The following is a 15,488-nucleotide window of genomic DNA, read 5'->3' as shown; positions in this document are numbered from 1 at the left end:
TCCGACAGTGCGGCGCCCCCTCGGCGCTGACCCTCCGACAGTGCGGCACTCCCTCAGTACTGACCCTCCGACAGTGCGGCACTCCCTCAGCACTACGCTGTATTATCAATCTCTATGATTGTACACGTTGAACAAACTGAACCGTTCTGCCTTAGTCTGTGCCCAAGACGGTTTGCTGCCGCCTTCCAACATTTACAAACAGTTGCACCCCCAACCAACCCGCCAGTCACTGTAAATCCCTGGGATTAGTCCCATACACTTGATGGGAATTGCAGCCTATCTTCTAATTGACCCTGATGAAAAGCCAAGTACCTCCTGCGAACCTGCACGGTGTAGAACATGTTTACAGACTGATTCCCGTCCATCACGCCCACCCCCCGCCCACCCGCGGGCCGGGCTCCTCTACTCGAGTCCGAGGCTGTCTGGGGAGAGGCTGAGGCCTACCTCCCTCCTTGCAGCGTCCGGGAGAAGGAAAGGGATCTTTACAACGCGGCAGCCGCTTTTTGCACAGGACGGTGTTTTCAGGCAGCGCTGTCCGGTCTAAAGGCGACTTTTGGACCCGGCGGCGGCGGTAGCGGCTCCTTCATCCCCCGGGGGTCGGGAGGGGGAAGCCGTAACCCGGCACTCGGCTCTTTCCGCCACTACTCGGCTATTTCCGGTTCCTCCCTGACCGCACGCCGGCGCTCAGCTCTTTCCACTACCACTCGGCTATTTCCGGTTCCTACCTGACCGCACGCCAACACTCGACTATTTCCGCCAGCACTCGGCTATTTCCAGGTCCTCCCGGACGGCACTCCGGCGCTCGGCTATTTCCGCCACCACGCCGGTATCTCCCGATCCCTGCTCGCTCCCACCCCCGGCTACTCGACCATTTCCGCCTCCGCTCGGATATTTCCGACAACTCAGTTTTCCGTCTCGGCCTCCATTCTTAAAGGGCCATGCTCTCTGTCTCTAAAAGCAAACCCTCTGGGTGTTTGTCCATTTTTGACAGCTGACCACCGTCTTAGCCTCCCAACAAGCAGATGTTTATCAATGAATCCAAAGAAGGGGCTAGGATTGTTTCCCTCAGAGCAGAGAAGGCTGATTGAAGTCTACAAAATTATGAGGGCCATTGATAGGTTGGATAGGAAGCTAGCACCATGGTATCAACACCAGCTGAGTTTACTATGATAGGCTCTCTTTCATTACCTGTCCCCTTGCCGAAAGCCCTGTGACCCTCAGGTTAAACCACCAGCACCACCATCTCTCATTAGAGAGCAGCCCTATGCTCTAGTAGGACTATGGTGCCTTTAGATAGTTACAAAGTTTTCCACTTAGTGGAGGGGCCAATCACCAGAGAGGCAGAAATTTACTGTAAAAGGCAGGATATTTAGAGGGGATTTAAAAATGTCTTCATCCAGAGATCAAAAACAGAATTTGCTGGATAAGCTCAGCAGGTCTGGCGACATCTGTGAAGAAAAAAATCAAGTGGTGACATTTTGGGTCCAGTGATCCTTCCTCAGACCAGACCCCAAACATCCACTCTGAATATTTTCTTCGCAGATGCTGCCAGACCTGCTGAGCTTTTCCAGCAACTTCTGTTTTTGTTCCTGATATACAGCATCTGCAGTTTTTTTTGGTTTTTAATTCACTCAGAGAATGATGGGTACCCAGAATTCACTGCCTGAAAGTTGCAGGAACCATCACAAAATTGAAGATGTATTTAGATGTTCAGTTGGAGTGCCAAAGCAGACAAAGCTACAGGCCAAGTCCTTGAAAATAAAAGTAGGATAGGTCAGTGCTTGGTGAATCGTGCAGGCACAGTGGGCCAAATGTTCTCTTTCCTTGCTGTAAAACCCCATGACTATACGACTGGATAGGTCTATTGATGATTCAAGGTAATTGTGGTGCCTCACGATGATCCAAGGAGATGATGAATTTCAGTTAATGTTCTCCTCAGAGCTAGAAAGAGATCTGGTGAATGTTTGATAGAGGAATTCAAGATCATGAGATGTCTGGACAGCATAAGACCATAAGACAGAAGAGCAGAAGTGGGCCATTCAGCCAATTGAGTCTGCTCCGCCATTCAATGAGATCATGGCTCATCTGATAATCCTCAACTCCACTTTCATGCCTTTTCCCTATAGCCCTCGATTCCCTTACTAATTAAAAAATTATCTCAGCCATGAATATACTTAATGATCCAGCCGCTACTAAGCTCTGTGGTAAAGAATCCCACAGATTCACAACCATGTGAGGGAAGAAATTCCTCATCTCTGTCTTAAATGTGCAAACCTCACTGAGATGATGCTCTCTGGTCCTAGACTCTCTCTCCTATCAAGTCCTCTAAAAACCTTGTATGTTTCAATAAGGTCACCTGACTCACCTCTCATTCTTCAATATTACAATCAGTGCAGGCCCAATCTACTCAACATCTCCTCATGAGTATTATAGAACAGAGAGTTCTAGGGGTGCAAGTTCATAGCTCCTTGAAAGGGATGTCGCAAATAGATAGTGTGATGAAGGTGGCTTTCAGCATGCAGCTTTCATCAGTCAAAGTATTGATTATAGGAGATGAGATGTCTTGTTGCAGATGTACAACATGTTGGTAAGGCCACATTTGAAATACAGCGTGCAGTATTAAACTAGAAAGAATTCAGAAAATATTTACTAGGATACAACCTGGACTGGAAGGTTTGAATTATCAAAAGAGGCTGGATAGGCTGGGACTTTTTACCCTGGAACGTAGGAGACTGAGATGTAACCTTATAGAGGTCTATAAAATCATGACATGCTTAGAAAGTCTAAAACTAGAGGGAATAAGTTTAAGGTGACAGGGGAGAGACACCAAAAGGTCGAAAGGGACAATTTTTTCCACAAAGTGTGGTGAGTGTTTGGACCAGGCTGCCAGAGGTAGTGGTGGAGGCAAGTATAATTTTGTCATTTAAGAAACATTTAGACAAGTACTTGGATGGGATAGGTATGGAGGAATACGGACCAAACACAGGCAAATGGGACTAGTTCAATTGTGAAAATAGGATGGCATGGACAAATTGGGTTGAAGGACCTGTTTCCATGCAGTAAACCTCTATGACTCTATAAGAGAACAATCCATTCCTGGTATCAGATCAGTAAACCTTCTTGGGACTGCCTCCAATGCCAGTATGTCTTTCCTTAGATAAGGGGCACAATTCTAATATAGAAGGTAGATAGGTAGAAGCTGTTCCTGAATTGGCAGGATTGAGAACCAGAAGGCATACACCAAATCAAGGTGATTGGTAAAAGAAGCAAAAGGTGATATGAGCAAATACCTCTTTTTGCATTCAGTGGTTCGGATCTGGAACATTAAATTGCAGCAGAGGCAGAATCAAAAGATAACTGGATAAGTATGTGATAAGTGAAGAAAAACAGGGGGGTGGGATCACAAGGAAATAGTGGAGGTGGCTAAGCAGGTTGCTTTTGCAGAGAGCCAATAGGGACACGATGGGACAAATGGCCTCCTTATGTGCTGTAATGGTTCTAAGACTATGAATTAAATTGATGGTTCAAAGGGTTGAGTGGCCTAGCTGCTGATCTAGGCTTTCTTTGGTGAGCTTGTGTTTAAAATTTATGCATATTGCATCTGTTACTGAACTCCTCCCTCCAAACGGGAACCTTACCTCTGTCGCTCTGTTGCCCTTCGAAACCATCTTGTCGATTTTACAACTTTTGTTTGGAGTCAGCACCGGGGAATACATTTTGTAGGCCATTCTCAGCCCCGCGCACACCACCTTATGCCTGTGTGTTCTCATTCTGTGACCTCATGAATGGGTGAAGTAGGTTGTAATGTTCTGCATTCATGACTTCACTGGCAGAGAAAGGGTACAGATTTACAACGAAGAAACCAAGTCATTCCTCTCCTATCCCCATAACCTGTTCCTCATTTCACCCTCCTGTTTTATCTAGCTACACCTACATCTAGCATCTGTGCTATCCATCTCAACTGCTATACCCAGTTCTTAATACTGTCTGAAGAGGACATTTCTCCCAAAGTCCCTCTTGTCCTCACTAATGGATAGTCACAGACCTTAGTTTTAGCTTCCTGCACAAGCAAAAACTTCTTCTCCACATCTATCCTCAGACTCCTTTTATAATTTGAATGACTCCTATTAAAACACCCGTCTTTCAACAAAAGGAGCACAGCCTCTTCAGTCTTAGCTGGTAGTTGTCATCTCTCAGTTCTGGTATCATTTCTATTAATTTATTTTTGTATCTCGTCTGGAAGAATTACCAACATGTCATCCTCCTTTGATAGTGAACAGTCCATTGTCTTCAAAGTAAATGTTTAAATTAGCGTTTCTCTCAGGCTGACATACTTTAATGTGCGTGTGGGCTGGGGGTAAAGTGAGTTTGGGGGGTTGGGGAAAAGTCTTGGGGAGTCTACCTGTTCATGTCTGCTCGGCTTTTCTAAAATGGGGTCCCAAACTCTGAGGCTGCAATGGCCATCATAGAGCTTCAACCAAGCTACAACAACTGTGTGACAGTAAGAACTGTTCCTCCAGCTCCACACTGTGTTACAAAAACTGTGTTCCTGTTCCAACAAACCTCGGCTCTCTCTCTAAGCCCCTAGCCCAGACTTGCAGTTCCTACCGAGGGGCTGCGACAAATTTCAAGCTTAGGCAGGGGTCCACGGTGGGAAAACATTTGGCAAATATAGTCCCTGATACAATGTCGGCAACATGGCAGCTAATTTGTACTCAGCGTACCTCCACAAACAGAAGTGTGATGCTGACCAGATAATCTTTTCTTCTTGTGGTGTTACTAGCAGGACAAATATTGTTTCAACACCCTATGATCTGTATGCCTTTGTAATGTTATGATCTGCGGTACTGTACGCAAAACAAAACTTTTCACTATACTTCGATACATGTAACAACAATAAATCAAAACATATTAGTACACTGAGGACAGCTCGCCCTCCCTTTAATCAAGAGGCAGTACCATTGGAAGTTTTGCATATCCATACAAACAGTTGGATGAAACATCCAAAAAAAAAATCAGCCCTCTGACAGTCCAGGGTGGAAGTATACTCCCTCCCAATCTTCAGACTCTGAAGTGAAGATGCTAGCAATCAACATGTAAAACACTGAATGGTTTGTCATGTTCCTACTTACAGATTGAGAGTGCTCTGACAAAGGTCTTTATAATTAAAAAATGATTATAATAGAGTAGATATTGAGAAGCCTTTCCACTTGTAGGAGAGTGAAGCATCAGCAGACAATGAGCTAAGGACTGTCCTTCAGGCACAACGCTGATCATCAAACAAACAAGACCAGAACACAAGACCATTCTTGTACAATCATCACAGATAAATCCAATTGCAAACTTTGAAGTAACTTCTTCTACCCAAAACATATTGGGAATGTGGAACTCAATCACGCAAAAGGAGTGGTTTGGTTCAAAAGGAAGTGATGGTTGCAACAGGAGTAGCAGTGTTCAGGCTTCACATTTCTTTCCTTCACAGCTTTTTTTTCTTAGAACATAGAACAGTACAGGCCCTTCCGCCCACGATGTTATGCCGGCCTATTATCCTACAAAGATCAATCTACCCTGCATGCCCTACATTTTGCTATCCTCCATCCAAGAGTCGCTTAAAAGTCTCTAAGGTATCTGACTCCACTACCACCGCCGGCAGCACATTCCACACACCTACCGCTCTCTGTGTGAAGAACCTACCTCTGACATCTCCCCTATACCTTCTTCCAATCACCTGAAAATTATGCCTCCTCGTAACAGTCATTTCCGCCTGGGAAAAAGTTTCTGACTATCCACTCTATCTATGCCTCTCATCATCTTGTACACATCTATCAAGTCACCTGTAATCCTTCTTTGCTCCAATGAAAAAAACCCTAGCTCCCTCAACCTTTTCTCATAAGACCTGCCCTCCAGTCCAGGCAGCATCCTGGTAAATCTCGTCTGCACCCTCTCTAAAGCTTCCACATCTTTCCTATGATGAGGTGACCAGAACTGAACACAATATTCCAACTGTGATCTAGCCAGAGTTTTATAGAGCTGCAGCATAACCTCACGGCTCTTAAATTCAATTCCCCTGCCAATGAAAGCCAACACACCATATGCCTTCTTTACAACCCTATCAATTTGGGTCACAACTTTGAGGGATCTATGGACGTGGAACCCAAGATCCCTCTGTTCCTCCACACTGCCAAGAATCCTGCCATTAACCCTGTATTCTGCATTCAAATTCGACCTTCCAAAATTAATCACTTCACACTTCTGGGTTGAATTCCATCTGCCACTTCTTTGCCCAGCTCTGCAACCTGCCAATGTCCTGTTGCAACCTACAACAGCCCTCCAAGCTGTCCACAGCTCCACCAACCTTCGTATCATCAGCAAACTTACTAACCCACCCTTCCACTTCCTCATCCAAGTCATTTATAAAGATCACAAAGAGCAGAGATCCCAGAACAGATCCCTGCGGCACACCACTGGTCACAGAGCTCCAGGCTGAATACTTTCCATCAACTACCGTACTCTGAGTTCTATTGGACAGCCAGTTTTGTATCCAGACAGCCAAATTTCCCTGAATCCCATGCCTCCTTACTTTCTGAATGAGCCTACCATGTGGAACCTTCACAGTGTAAAAAGGACAAATCATTACGTTATTGTAAAATGGTTACAGCACAGAATGAGGCCATTCAGCCTTTACGTTAATGCCAGTCCTCTGTAAGAGTTATTCACAACGGTCCCACCTTGTCTTTTCCCAACAGCTCTTCCATTTTACATGATCCAGTTGTCTTTTAAAAGTCTCAACTGAACCTGGCTCTACCACATTTACAGCCAGCACATTTCAGATCCTAACCTGTCACTGCATGACAAATTTTTCATGGCACCGTTTCTTCATTTGTTAATTACATTAAGAATCTGTTCCCCTTCATTCACAAACAGTGGTGCAGTGCAATGTCACTGCTCTGATAATCCAGAAGCCCAGTCTAATGTTCTGGAGACATGAGTTGATATTACACCATGGCAGATAGTGAAATTTAAATTAATTTAATAAATCAGGAATAAAAAAAACTAGTCTAATAGTGACCGTGAAGTTTTTTATATTTGTTCATAGGTATGCATTTATTCCATTCCTAATTGCCCTGGAGAAGATGATAGTGAGCTGATTCACTAATGTCCTTTAGGGAAGGAAATCTGCCATCCTTACCCGGTCTGGCCTACATGTGACTCCAGACCCACAGCAATGTGGCTGATCCTAAATGCCTGCATCAGACTGCTTCCAAAATCCATCAAAACTGGACAGACCATCCATGTTCAATCTAGGCACAGGAAATGATCCTGACATCCCTGAAAAAGTAATCACACTGAATCTTGGGCTTGAAAGGCAAGGCACGATTTGAAACAGAATTATGCAAGAAGTCTGATGAGGCTTATCTTGATGTCAGGAGCAACTTACTGTATCTTTATGCATTTGCTGATCGATGAGGGGAATTTCTCATTAGGCAGTAGTGAGTTGACAAAGAAGGTGATTATAGTTTGGTAAACATCTTATTAATACCACAATTCACCTCATTAACATTCAGCTTCCTATCTTACCAAACAAGGTCAACATCTGCATTCTTGACATGGCAGACAGAACAGGTTCCTGGTGACTGCAGCTCACCGCTAGCTGCAAGGAGTCTCCATGTTGTTCAGAACCAAACAGCATCTCACGCACCCCTTGTCCAGAGACATTGGTATCTGAAATTTGCATGCTCACACTATTTATGCCTTTCTTGGCTGTGCCAATTAGCACAGTGACATAAAACCAGGCAGTGTGCATGGGTCAGCAGTCCTCATTCACGTGGGTGTACATCCGCTATATGGCAGTTGTGTTGTGTTTGTGTTGTGTCAGTCTCACACTTGCTCCATGTGGCAGCAGCTTATGCAGCAAACTGCATGTGCAACATGCAAGCAGCCTTGTCTCAAAGTCTTAGAGAAGGAGACATTGAGTCATACAGCACAGAAACAGACCCTTTGATCCAATTTGTCCATGCCGACCAAGTTTTCCAAACTAAACTAGTCCCGCTTGCTTGCATTTGACCCATACCCCTCTGAGTCCTCACCAAAGTCCATGGAGGCACTCGGCAGTTTGAGGGTGTTACATTTAAATGTACACAGTATATGAAACAAGATAACTGAGCTGGTAGCATAGATTGGTGGCTACAATATTGCGGGCATCACATGGCTACAAGGGTATTAGGGATGAGAATTAAATACTCAAGAATACACATCCTATCGAAAGGACGGGCAGAGGGGGTAGGATTGCCTTGTTAGTAAGAAATGTAATTAATTCAATAGCAAGAAGCAATTACAAGGTCGGAAGGTGTAGAAACTGTGAGCATACAGTTGAGGAACCACAAAAGAAAAAAGACCTTGATGTGTACACACCTCCTAGCAGTAGTCAGAATGTGGGGCAGAAAATTAATCAGGAGATAGAAAAGGCAATGTAAGAAAGGCACTATTACAATAATAATGAGGGACTTCAATGTGTAGGTGGACTGGGAAAACCAGGTTGGTGGCAGATCCTAAAAAAATAAACTTGTGAAATGTCTACGAGATGGTTTTTTTGCACAGTTTGTGGTAGAGCCCCCCAGGGAACTGTCAATTCTGGATTTGGTGATGTGTAATAAGGCAGACTTGATTAGGGAGGTTAAGGTGAAGGAGTCCCTCAGGGCAGTGACCATAATATGACAGAATTCACCCTCCAGTTTGAGAGAGAGAAATTGGAATCTGATGTAATGGTATTACAGTTGAGTAAACGCAACTTCAAAGATGTGATAGAGGAACTGGCCAAAGTGGGTTGGAAGGGGAGCCTAGCAGGGAAGATGATAGAGCAACAATGGCAGGAGTTTCCAGGGGTAATTAGGGAGGCACAGCAGAAATACATCCCAAAGAAGAAGCAGCATACTGAGGGGAGCATGAGGCAACCACGGCTAACAAGGTAAGTCAGGGACAGCATAAAAGGAAAAGAAAAAACATGTGATGTTGCATATATTAGTGGGAAGGCAGAGGATTGGGAAGCCTTTCAAAACTAGCAGAGGACAACTAAAAAAACAATAATGGGGAAGAAGATGAAATATAAATGTCTGCCAGGCAGTAACATAAAAGAATACTACAGAGTTTTTTTGATATCTAGAAGGTAAGAGAGAGGCAAAGTGGACATTGGATCACTGGAAAATGAGACTGGAAAAGTAGCAATGCAGAACAAAGAAATGGTGTAGGAACTGAATAGATACTTTGCATCAGTCTTCACAGTGGAACTTCACCAGTTGCATACCAGAACTTCAACAGAGTCAGGGGCAGAAGTCAACATAATGGCCATCATTAAAGAGAAAGTGCTAGGGGACCTGAAAGGTCTGAAGGTGGATAAATCACCTGAACCAGATGGACTGTACTGCAGAGTTATGAAGGAGATAGCTGAGGAAACTGTCGAGGAATTGGTGGTGATCTTACAGGAATAACTGGAGTCAGGGAGGATCTCAGGGTTTGGAAAATGGCTCATGTAACACCCCTGTTTAAGAAGGAAGGGAGGCAAAAGACAGGAAACTATAGGCCAGTTAGCCTAACCTCAGTCACTGGTAAGATTTTAGAGTCCATTATTAAGGATGAGATTGCAGAGTACTTGGAAGTGCATGCCAAAATAGGGCTGAGTCAGCATAGCTTCATCAAGGGGAGGCCATGCCTGACAAATCTGTTAGAATTCTTTGAGGAGATAACAAGTGGTACTCACTGCCACAGAAGGTTGTGCAGGCCAAGTCATTGAATATATTTAAGACAGAGGTAGATTCTTGGTTAATAAGAGGATCGAGGGTTATGGGGAGAAGGCAAGGTACTATTCTTGGTGTCATGCATGTAACACACAGTATAGCTGGAAGTTTTGTTGAACAGGAGCCCAAAGGTAGCAGTTATTTATTACGTTAGCGTCAGGAAGAGTAGGGCTGCACAAAAATATCTTTAGGTGATCCCAGCCTTTTGAACGTAAACTCATTCCCTAACCATTCCCAAATGCTTCTAGCAGAAAATTGAGAAAGCTTTCTAAAAACCACAAGTATAACTAAAGTTTAATTCTTGTTTCTTGCTGTGATTTTCTGATTCACGTTAATTATCACATGTATATAAAGAAACATAATTGATAAATTAAATCTGAATGTAAATCTGACAATTTAATATACCTATTGGAGAGCACTAGAACTTGTGGTAAGAATCCCACATGGTCTTCAGTGCTGAGGAACATTTTCCCAGCGTTAGTCCTTTGGCAATGCTTTCCATTCTCTTCATCAAGTTGTCTATGAGACTTCACGGAAGAATCCAGGTCTGTGCCCTTGGCAATACTTTAATCTACTTACCTTCTACGGACAGCGAGAGCTGGCGCAGGGGGATAGTGAGAGAGAGAGAGCAGGGGAGAGCTAGCCCAATGCAGGGGAGATTGAGCCGAGCGCAGGGGACAGTGAGAGAGCACGGGGGGGAGATCGCGCTAAGCACAGAGGAGATCGTACCCTTGTGGGGAATGCGAGCCCAGCATGGCTAAGCATCTAGGAAGGAATGCAATGTCAAACTTTATTTATTTATTTCTCTACTTCGTAACCAAGTACCTTTGTACCCAAGATGCCACCGGGAATGGCGACATTGTACACTTTTCACTGTACTCCTTTATCTGTGTAGTTGCGTACACGTCACAATAAATTCTAATTCTAAAGAAGTACAAGGGTGAGAAGGGAATTGAAGGATATGCTGATGAGGGTGAGATGAAGCATGGTGATGGGAGGTTTGTGTGGAACAGAAACACAATCAGACAGACTAGTTGACCCAAAGTCTGTGTCCATGCTGTGAATTATATTTAATTCTGTCTGACTGAAAGTCTGCAAGAATCCACGACTTGTTGATTAAATTTAAAATACAGGATGGAGTGAGAGTCCAAGGAATATCAATTTTGTGATCATATGAAAATAAATATATTTATAATTCTGTCAGGGGATGCAAACATCACTTGGAAGGCTAGCATTCTTACCCATTTCTAACTTGAAAAGGCAAGGTAGTAGTGAGTTGCCTTCTTGAACCACTGCAGTCCACATGCTGTAGATGCACCCACAGTATTGTTAGGTTGGCAGTTCAAGGTTTTTGGCCCAGAGACATGAAGCAATTGTTACAGTTTCAAATCCGGATGGCATGTGGCTTGGATAAAAACATGCGGGTGGTGGTGTTTCCATCTATTTGCAGCCCCGGTCCTTCTAGGTGATAGAAGTCCCAGGTTTAGGTGGTGCTGTCTAAGAAGCCTTGGTGAATTTCTGCAGTGCATCTTGGAAGTGGTGCACACTGCTGCCACTGTGCATCATGCTTAAGTGAGTGAATGTTAAGATTTGCATGAGGTGCCAACCAAGCAGGCTGCTTTGTCCAGAGTGGTGTTTGAGCTTAAGTGGTGTTAGAGCTGCATTCATTCAGGCAAGGGGAGGCTGTTCCATCACACTCCTGATCTATGCCTTGTAGATGTTGGACAGGCTTTGCAGAGTCAGCAGGGAGTTACTGAGGAATTCCTAGCCTCTGACCTGCTCTTGTACTAACAGTATTTATTTGGCTAGTTTAGTTTCTGGCCACTGGTACACCCCAGAATGTTGATAGTGAAGAATTCAGCGACAGGAACCCCATTTAATGTCAATGGGTGATGATACGATTCTCTCTTGTTGGAGATGGTCATAGCCTGGCATTTGTGTGGCACAAATGTACTTGGTATTTGTCAGTCTAAAGCTAGCTGTTGTTCAGGTTTTGCTGTATTTAGACATAGACTGCTTCAGTATCTGAGGAATTGCAAATGATGCTGAACATTGTGCAGTCTTCAGCAAACATCTCCACTTCTGACCCGATGATTGAAGGACAGTCATTGATGAAACAGCTGAAATGGTTCCACCCAGGAAACTAACCCAAGGAACTCCTGAAGTGATGGCCTATAGCAGAGATAATTATTCTCCAACATTCACAATCATCTTCTTTTGTGCCAAGTATGACTCCAAGCAGCAGAGAGTTTTTCCCCTGATTTCAATCAAATCCAGTTTTGCTAGGGTTCCTTGATGTCAAGGGCAGTCATGCTCACTTCCCCTATCGAGTTTAGCTCTTCAGTCCATGCTTTGACCGAGGCTGTAGAGAGATCAGGAGCTAAGGGAGCCTGGTGGAACTCAAATTGGGCATTGGTGAGCAGGTTATTATCGAACAAGTACTAAAAGCACTTGTTAACAATGCCTTCCATCACTTTGCTTATGTGGAGGGTGTACTCGGAGAGAGTGCAAGGGAGATTTACTACAATATAGTATCAGGGGAATGAGGGACTTGAAGACAGACAGGCGAAGCTGGGACTGTTTGCCTCAAAGCAGAGAAGGTTAGGAGTTATATAGGTCTACAGCACAAAAAAAAGGCCCTTTATCCCATCAAGTCTGCACCAGTCAAAACAACCACCTAATTACTCTAATTTCCAGCGCTTAGCCCAAAGCCTTGTGTCCCTTGGCATTGCAAGTGTTCAGCGAAGACTTATTTGCATTTACTACAATACCTTGGTTGTAGTTTAAACCCCTCCAAAATAGAGGCGCTCAAAACAAATGGAGAAATTAATTCCACTGGCAGGAAGGTCGAATCAGACTTGAGGTAGCTGGCAAAGGAAACAGAATGGAGACAAGGAGAAAACTTTTTTTTTAAATATAGGAAGGATTGTGATTTGGAATGCACTGCATGAAAGCAGGATCACATAATTTTGCAAAAGGTATTGGATTTGCTGGGATACGTAGAAGACAGGCATTAATTTGATGTTTTAAAGAAGTGGCACAAGTTCTGGGAGGGGATGGTGGTGGGAGATGTGGCAGATAGCTTGACCCTTTGCTGTAAGATTTTCCTGACAGATAAATGCTTACATGGGGCGCCAGTGAATTGACATGCCTAAGGACAGAATTGAAATTTCTGTAACAGGAGGTAAACTCATACAGAAATCATTTACAGGACTACAGTTAATTGAAAATATGATGCACATAATGTGACACTTGAAAAGTGACAATTGGTTAGAGTCTAAGAACTGAAATGTGATGAGGATCTATGTGTGAAATATGAAGGGTGATAGGAAACTTTAGGCATGTTATGCCACTTAGAAAATTACATCATTTCAGTTCAAACTGCAGACTGCCGGGTTACCTCTTCTCATCCCAATGCCTTACTGTGCATCTGATTCACTGTGGTAACCAGGTAGCAGTGGCTGCTTTGTGTTTCAAGCTTCTCCTGCAATCTGGATCTTGGGCTACCAGATTCAATCCTCCTGGTCTGAAACTCAACCCACTCTGTGCTTCACTCTTTGACATCCAGTGCACTCCCCCTCAGCTCAGGCTTCACTCTAAACAATACCCACCCATGTAACTCTAAGCACCGGCCTGTAGCTCTGCCTGGCCAGGCAAGGCTGAAGTGGCAGCAGTGAAAGTTGAGTATTCATGTTCGCAGCAGGCTTGAAATTGCTTTGTTAAGTGGAAGGTCCAAAGCTTTGGAGCATGAGCTGATCAGGCCTGAAATCTCTAGGTTCATCTAAAAGTAAAAGCTCAGATGTGAGATGAAGGGGAGGCCAAAGGAGCGTCTACCAGCCATGAGGTTGAGTCAAGTGTCCACCAGACCCAGGTCAGGAACAGGGCTCCAAGCCGGCCTAGAGTTAGCTCAAGGCCTCAAGAAAAACTGAAGTGAGAGCCCATTCCAAAATGAAGAAGTAATGACTTTTGAAGATTAAACATTGTAGAAGCATATTTCTCACCACCCAGACTTGGAAATATATTGTGGTTTCTTCAATATCAGTAGAACATCCTCCCCAAGAGCATACACCAAATGGACTGCAACAGTTCAAGAAGGCAGCTCACCACCACCTTCTTAAGAGATGGGCAATAAATACTGGCCCGGCCAGTGACGTCCACTCTCTTGAATAAATGAGAAACAAACATACACAATTATTTCAACATTTGATCTGGTATAGGGTGTTGCAAACATTTTCCCACAAAGAACAACATTACACCATTGAAAACTTGCACCTCAAAACAATTTTTTTTAATGTTTTTATCACAGGCAATAAGACCATAATTAAATTTATTTTTAAAAAATTTATACAAATCCAAGTTTGAATACTAAGGTATTACAACAAATCTAATATTTAATTTATACACAGGCAATTATACTGCTAGCTAAAAAGGTTCATTTCTAGTTTTCTTACAACGTCATTTTCCTGTTTTCCAATTAGGCACTACTTAATGATCATTGAGTTACATATCATGTGTTAAAGACTGGAAAACATGGCTCTCCCCACTCACATCAGACAATACTTTTAATGTTACAACACAACAATACTGCAGGTCATCGAGGCAGAATAGAAGATGCAATGTACACACACTCAAGCACATACATGTACATACATACACTGCCTGAAATTACACAGTGTAGAGCAATCATAGAGAAACAAGATAAAGCTACACCAAGGGGACATCAGCCAATGCCAACACAGGATCATGAGCAACATCAAGGAGGCAATAAAAACATTATTAGATTCACATGGAAACAGTGGACAGTCACTACCAACACTGTGACAACAGTATCGCAGAGATAGTGTACAGTCACTACTGAAGCTGTGACAACAGTATCACAGAGATAGCGGACTGTCACTGGTAAAGCTGTGAGAACAGTATCAGTTGTGATAGTGGACTATCACTACCGACACTGTGACAACAGTATCACACAGAGATAGCATACAGTCACTATTGATGCTATGACAATGGTATCACACGGAGATAGTGGACAGTCACTGCCATCACAGGAAGCAGTTAAAGAGTCATTACCAGCACAGTCATAAGTGGACTTTGGCCACCCACAAGGGTTCATCATATCAAAACACCAAGTGTCTGCAGCCCCTTTGGAAAGCAAGAAACCCCTCTGCAAAGGATAAAGAAAACCTGATCTCCTGAATCTCCTATTTTTTGTGCTAGTCCATTTTGCTGAAAGAATGTATCCTTTGGATGGAAAACTATTCACTCAGGCACTCCCCCTCTCTCTCTCTGTCAGTAAAACGTCCCCCAGTGTTCAATTGTAGAAACAAAGTGCTCAATGACTAACTTCCAAAGGTGAACCCTTGAGGTCAGTGTTCATGTAGAACCACAGGAAGGATATTTCACTTTGGGATACTGTACTTGATCACACCTATACTGGGTGTGGGTTTATTTCAACCTGGCTCACAGACAGAGAGGCAGTAGGCTCAAGTGGGAATCCCATAGGATCAGGCTGAATCGAAGTGTAAAATCGGGTTGCGACGAGGTTAAACCACTGCAGCACCTGATCGTGCCGCATTTCCCATGGGTTAAAATTACTCCACAATGTGAATTTCTACATAAGTACTGAATTGTGATCAGGAGTGGAAATCTCAGCCTCCTCGCTATTGTCCACCTCAGACCAGCGTGGCTAATTATGGC

The 15,488-nt window shown here is 43.7% G+C and overlaps 1 protein-coding gene across 4 annotated transcripts in view; it reads right to left on the bottom strand.

Moving 5' to 3' along the window:
* LOC109938637 (zinc finger and BTB domain-containing protein 43-like) overlaps positions 1–674 on the bottom strand; it is a 9,883-nt gene extending 9,209 nt beyond the window's left edge. For 2 of the 4 annotated variants that reach the window (XM_048616709.1, XM_048616708.1), the window contains exon 1: positions 445–674. The gene's annotated coding sequence lies outside the window, so the exon portion shown is untranslated. Of the gene's footprint in view, positions 1–312; positions 418–444 lie in introns of those variants that run through there. The other 2 variants (XM_048616711.1, XM_048616710.1) reach the window with 2 other exon arrangements.
* Between the last annotated feature and the right edge of the window lie 14,814 nt (positions 675–15,488).

The sequence above is a fragment of the Rhincodon typus genome, chromosome 35, assembly GCF_021869965.1.
Source record: "Rhincodon typus isolate 14 chromosome 35, sRhiTyp1.1, whole genome shotgun sequence".
Classification (NCBI taxonomy): Eukaryota; Metazoa; Chordata; class Chondrichthyes; order Orectolobiformes; family Rhincodontidae; genus Rhincodon; species Rhincodon typus.
This window is presented reverse-complemented; position numbering and strand designations above follow the sequence as displayed.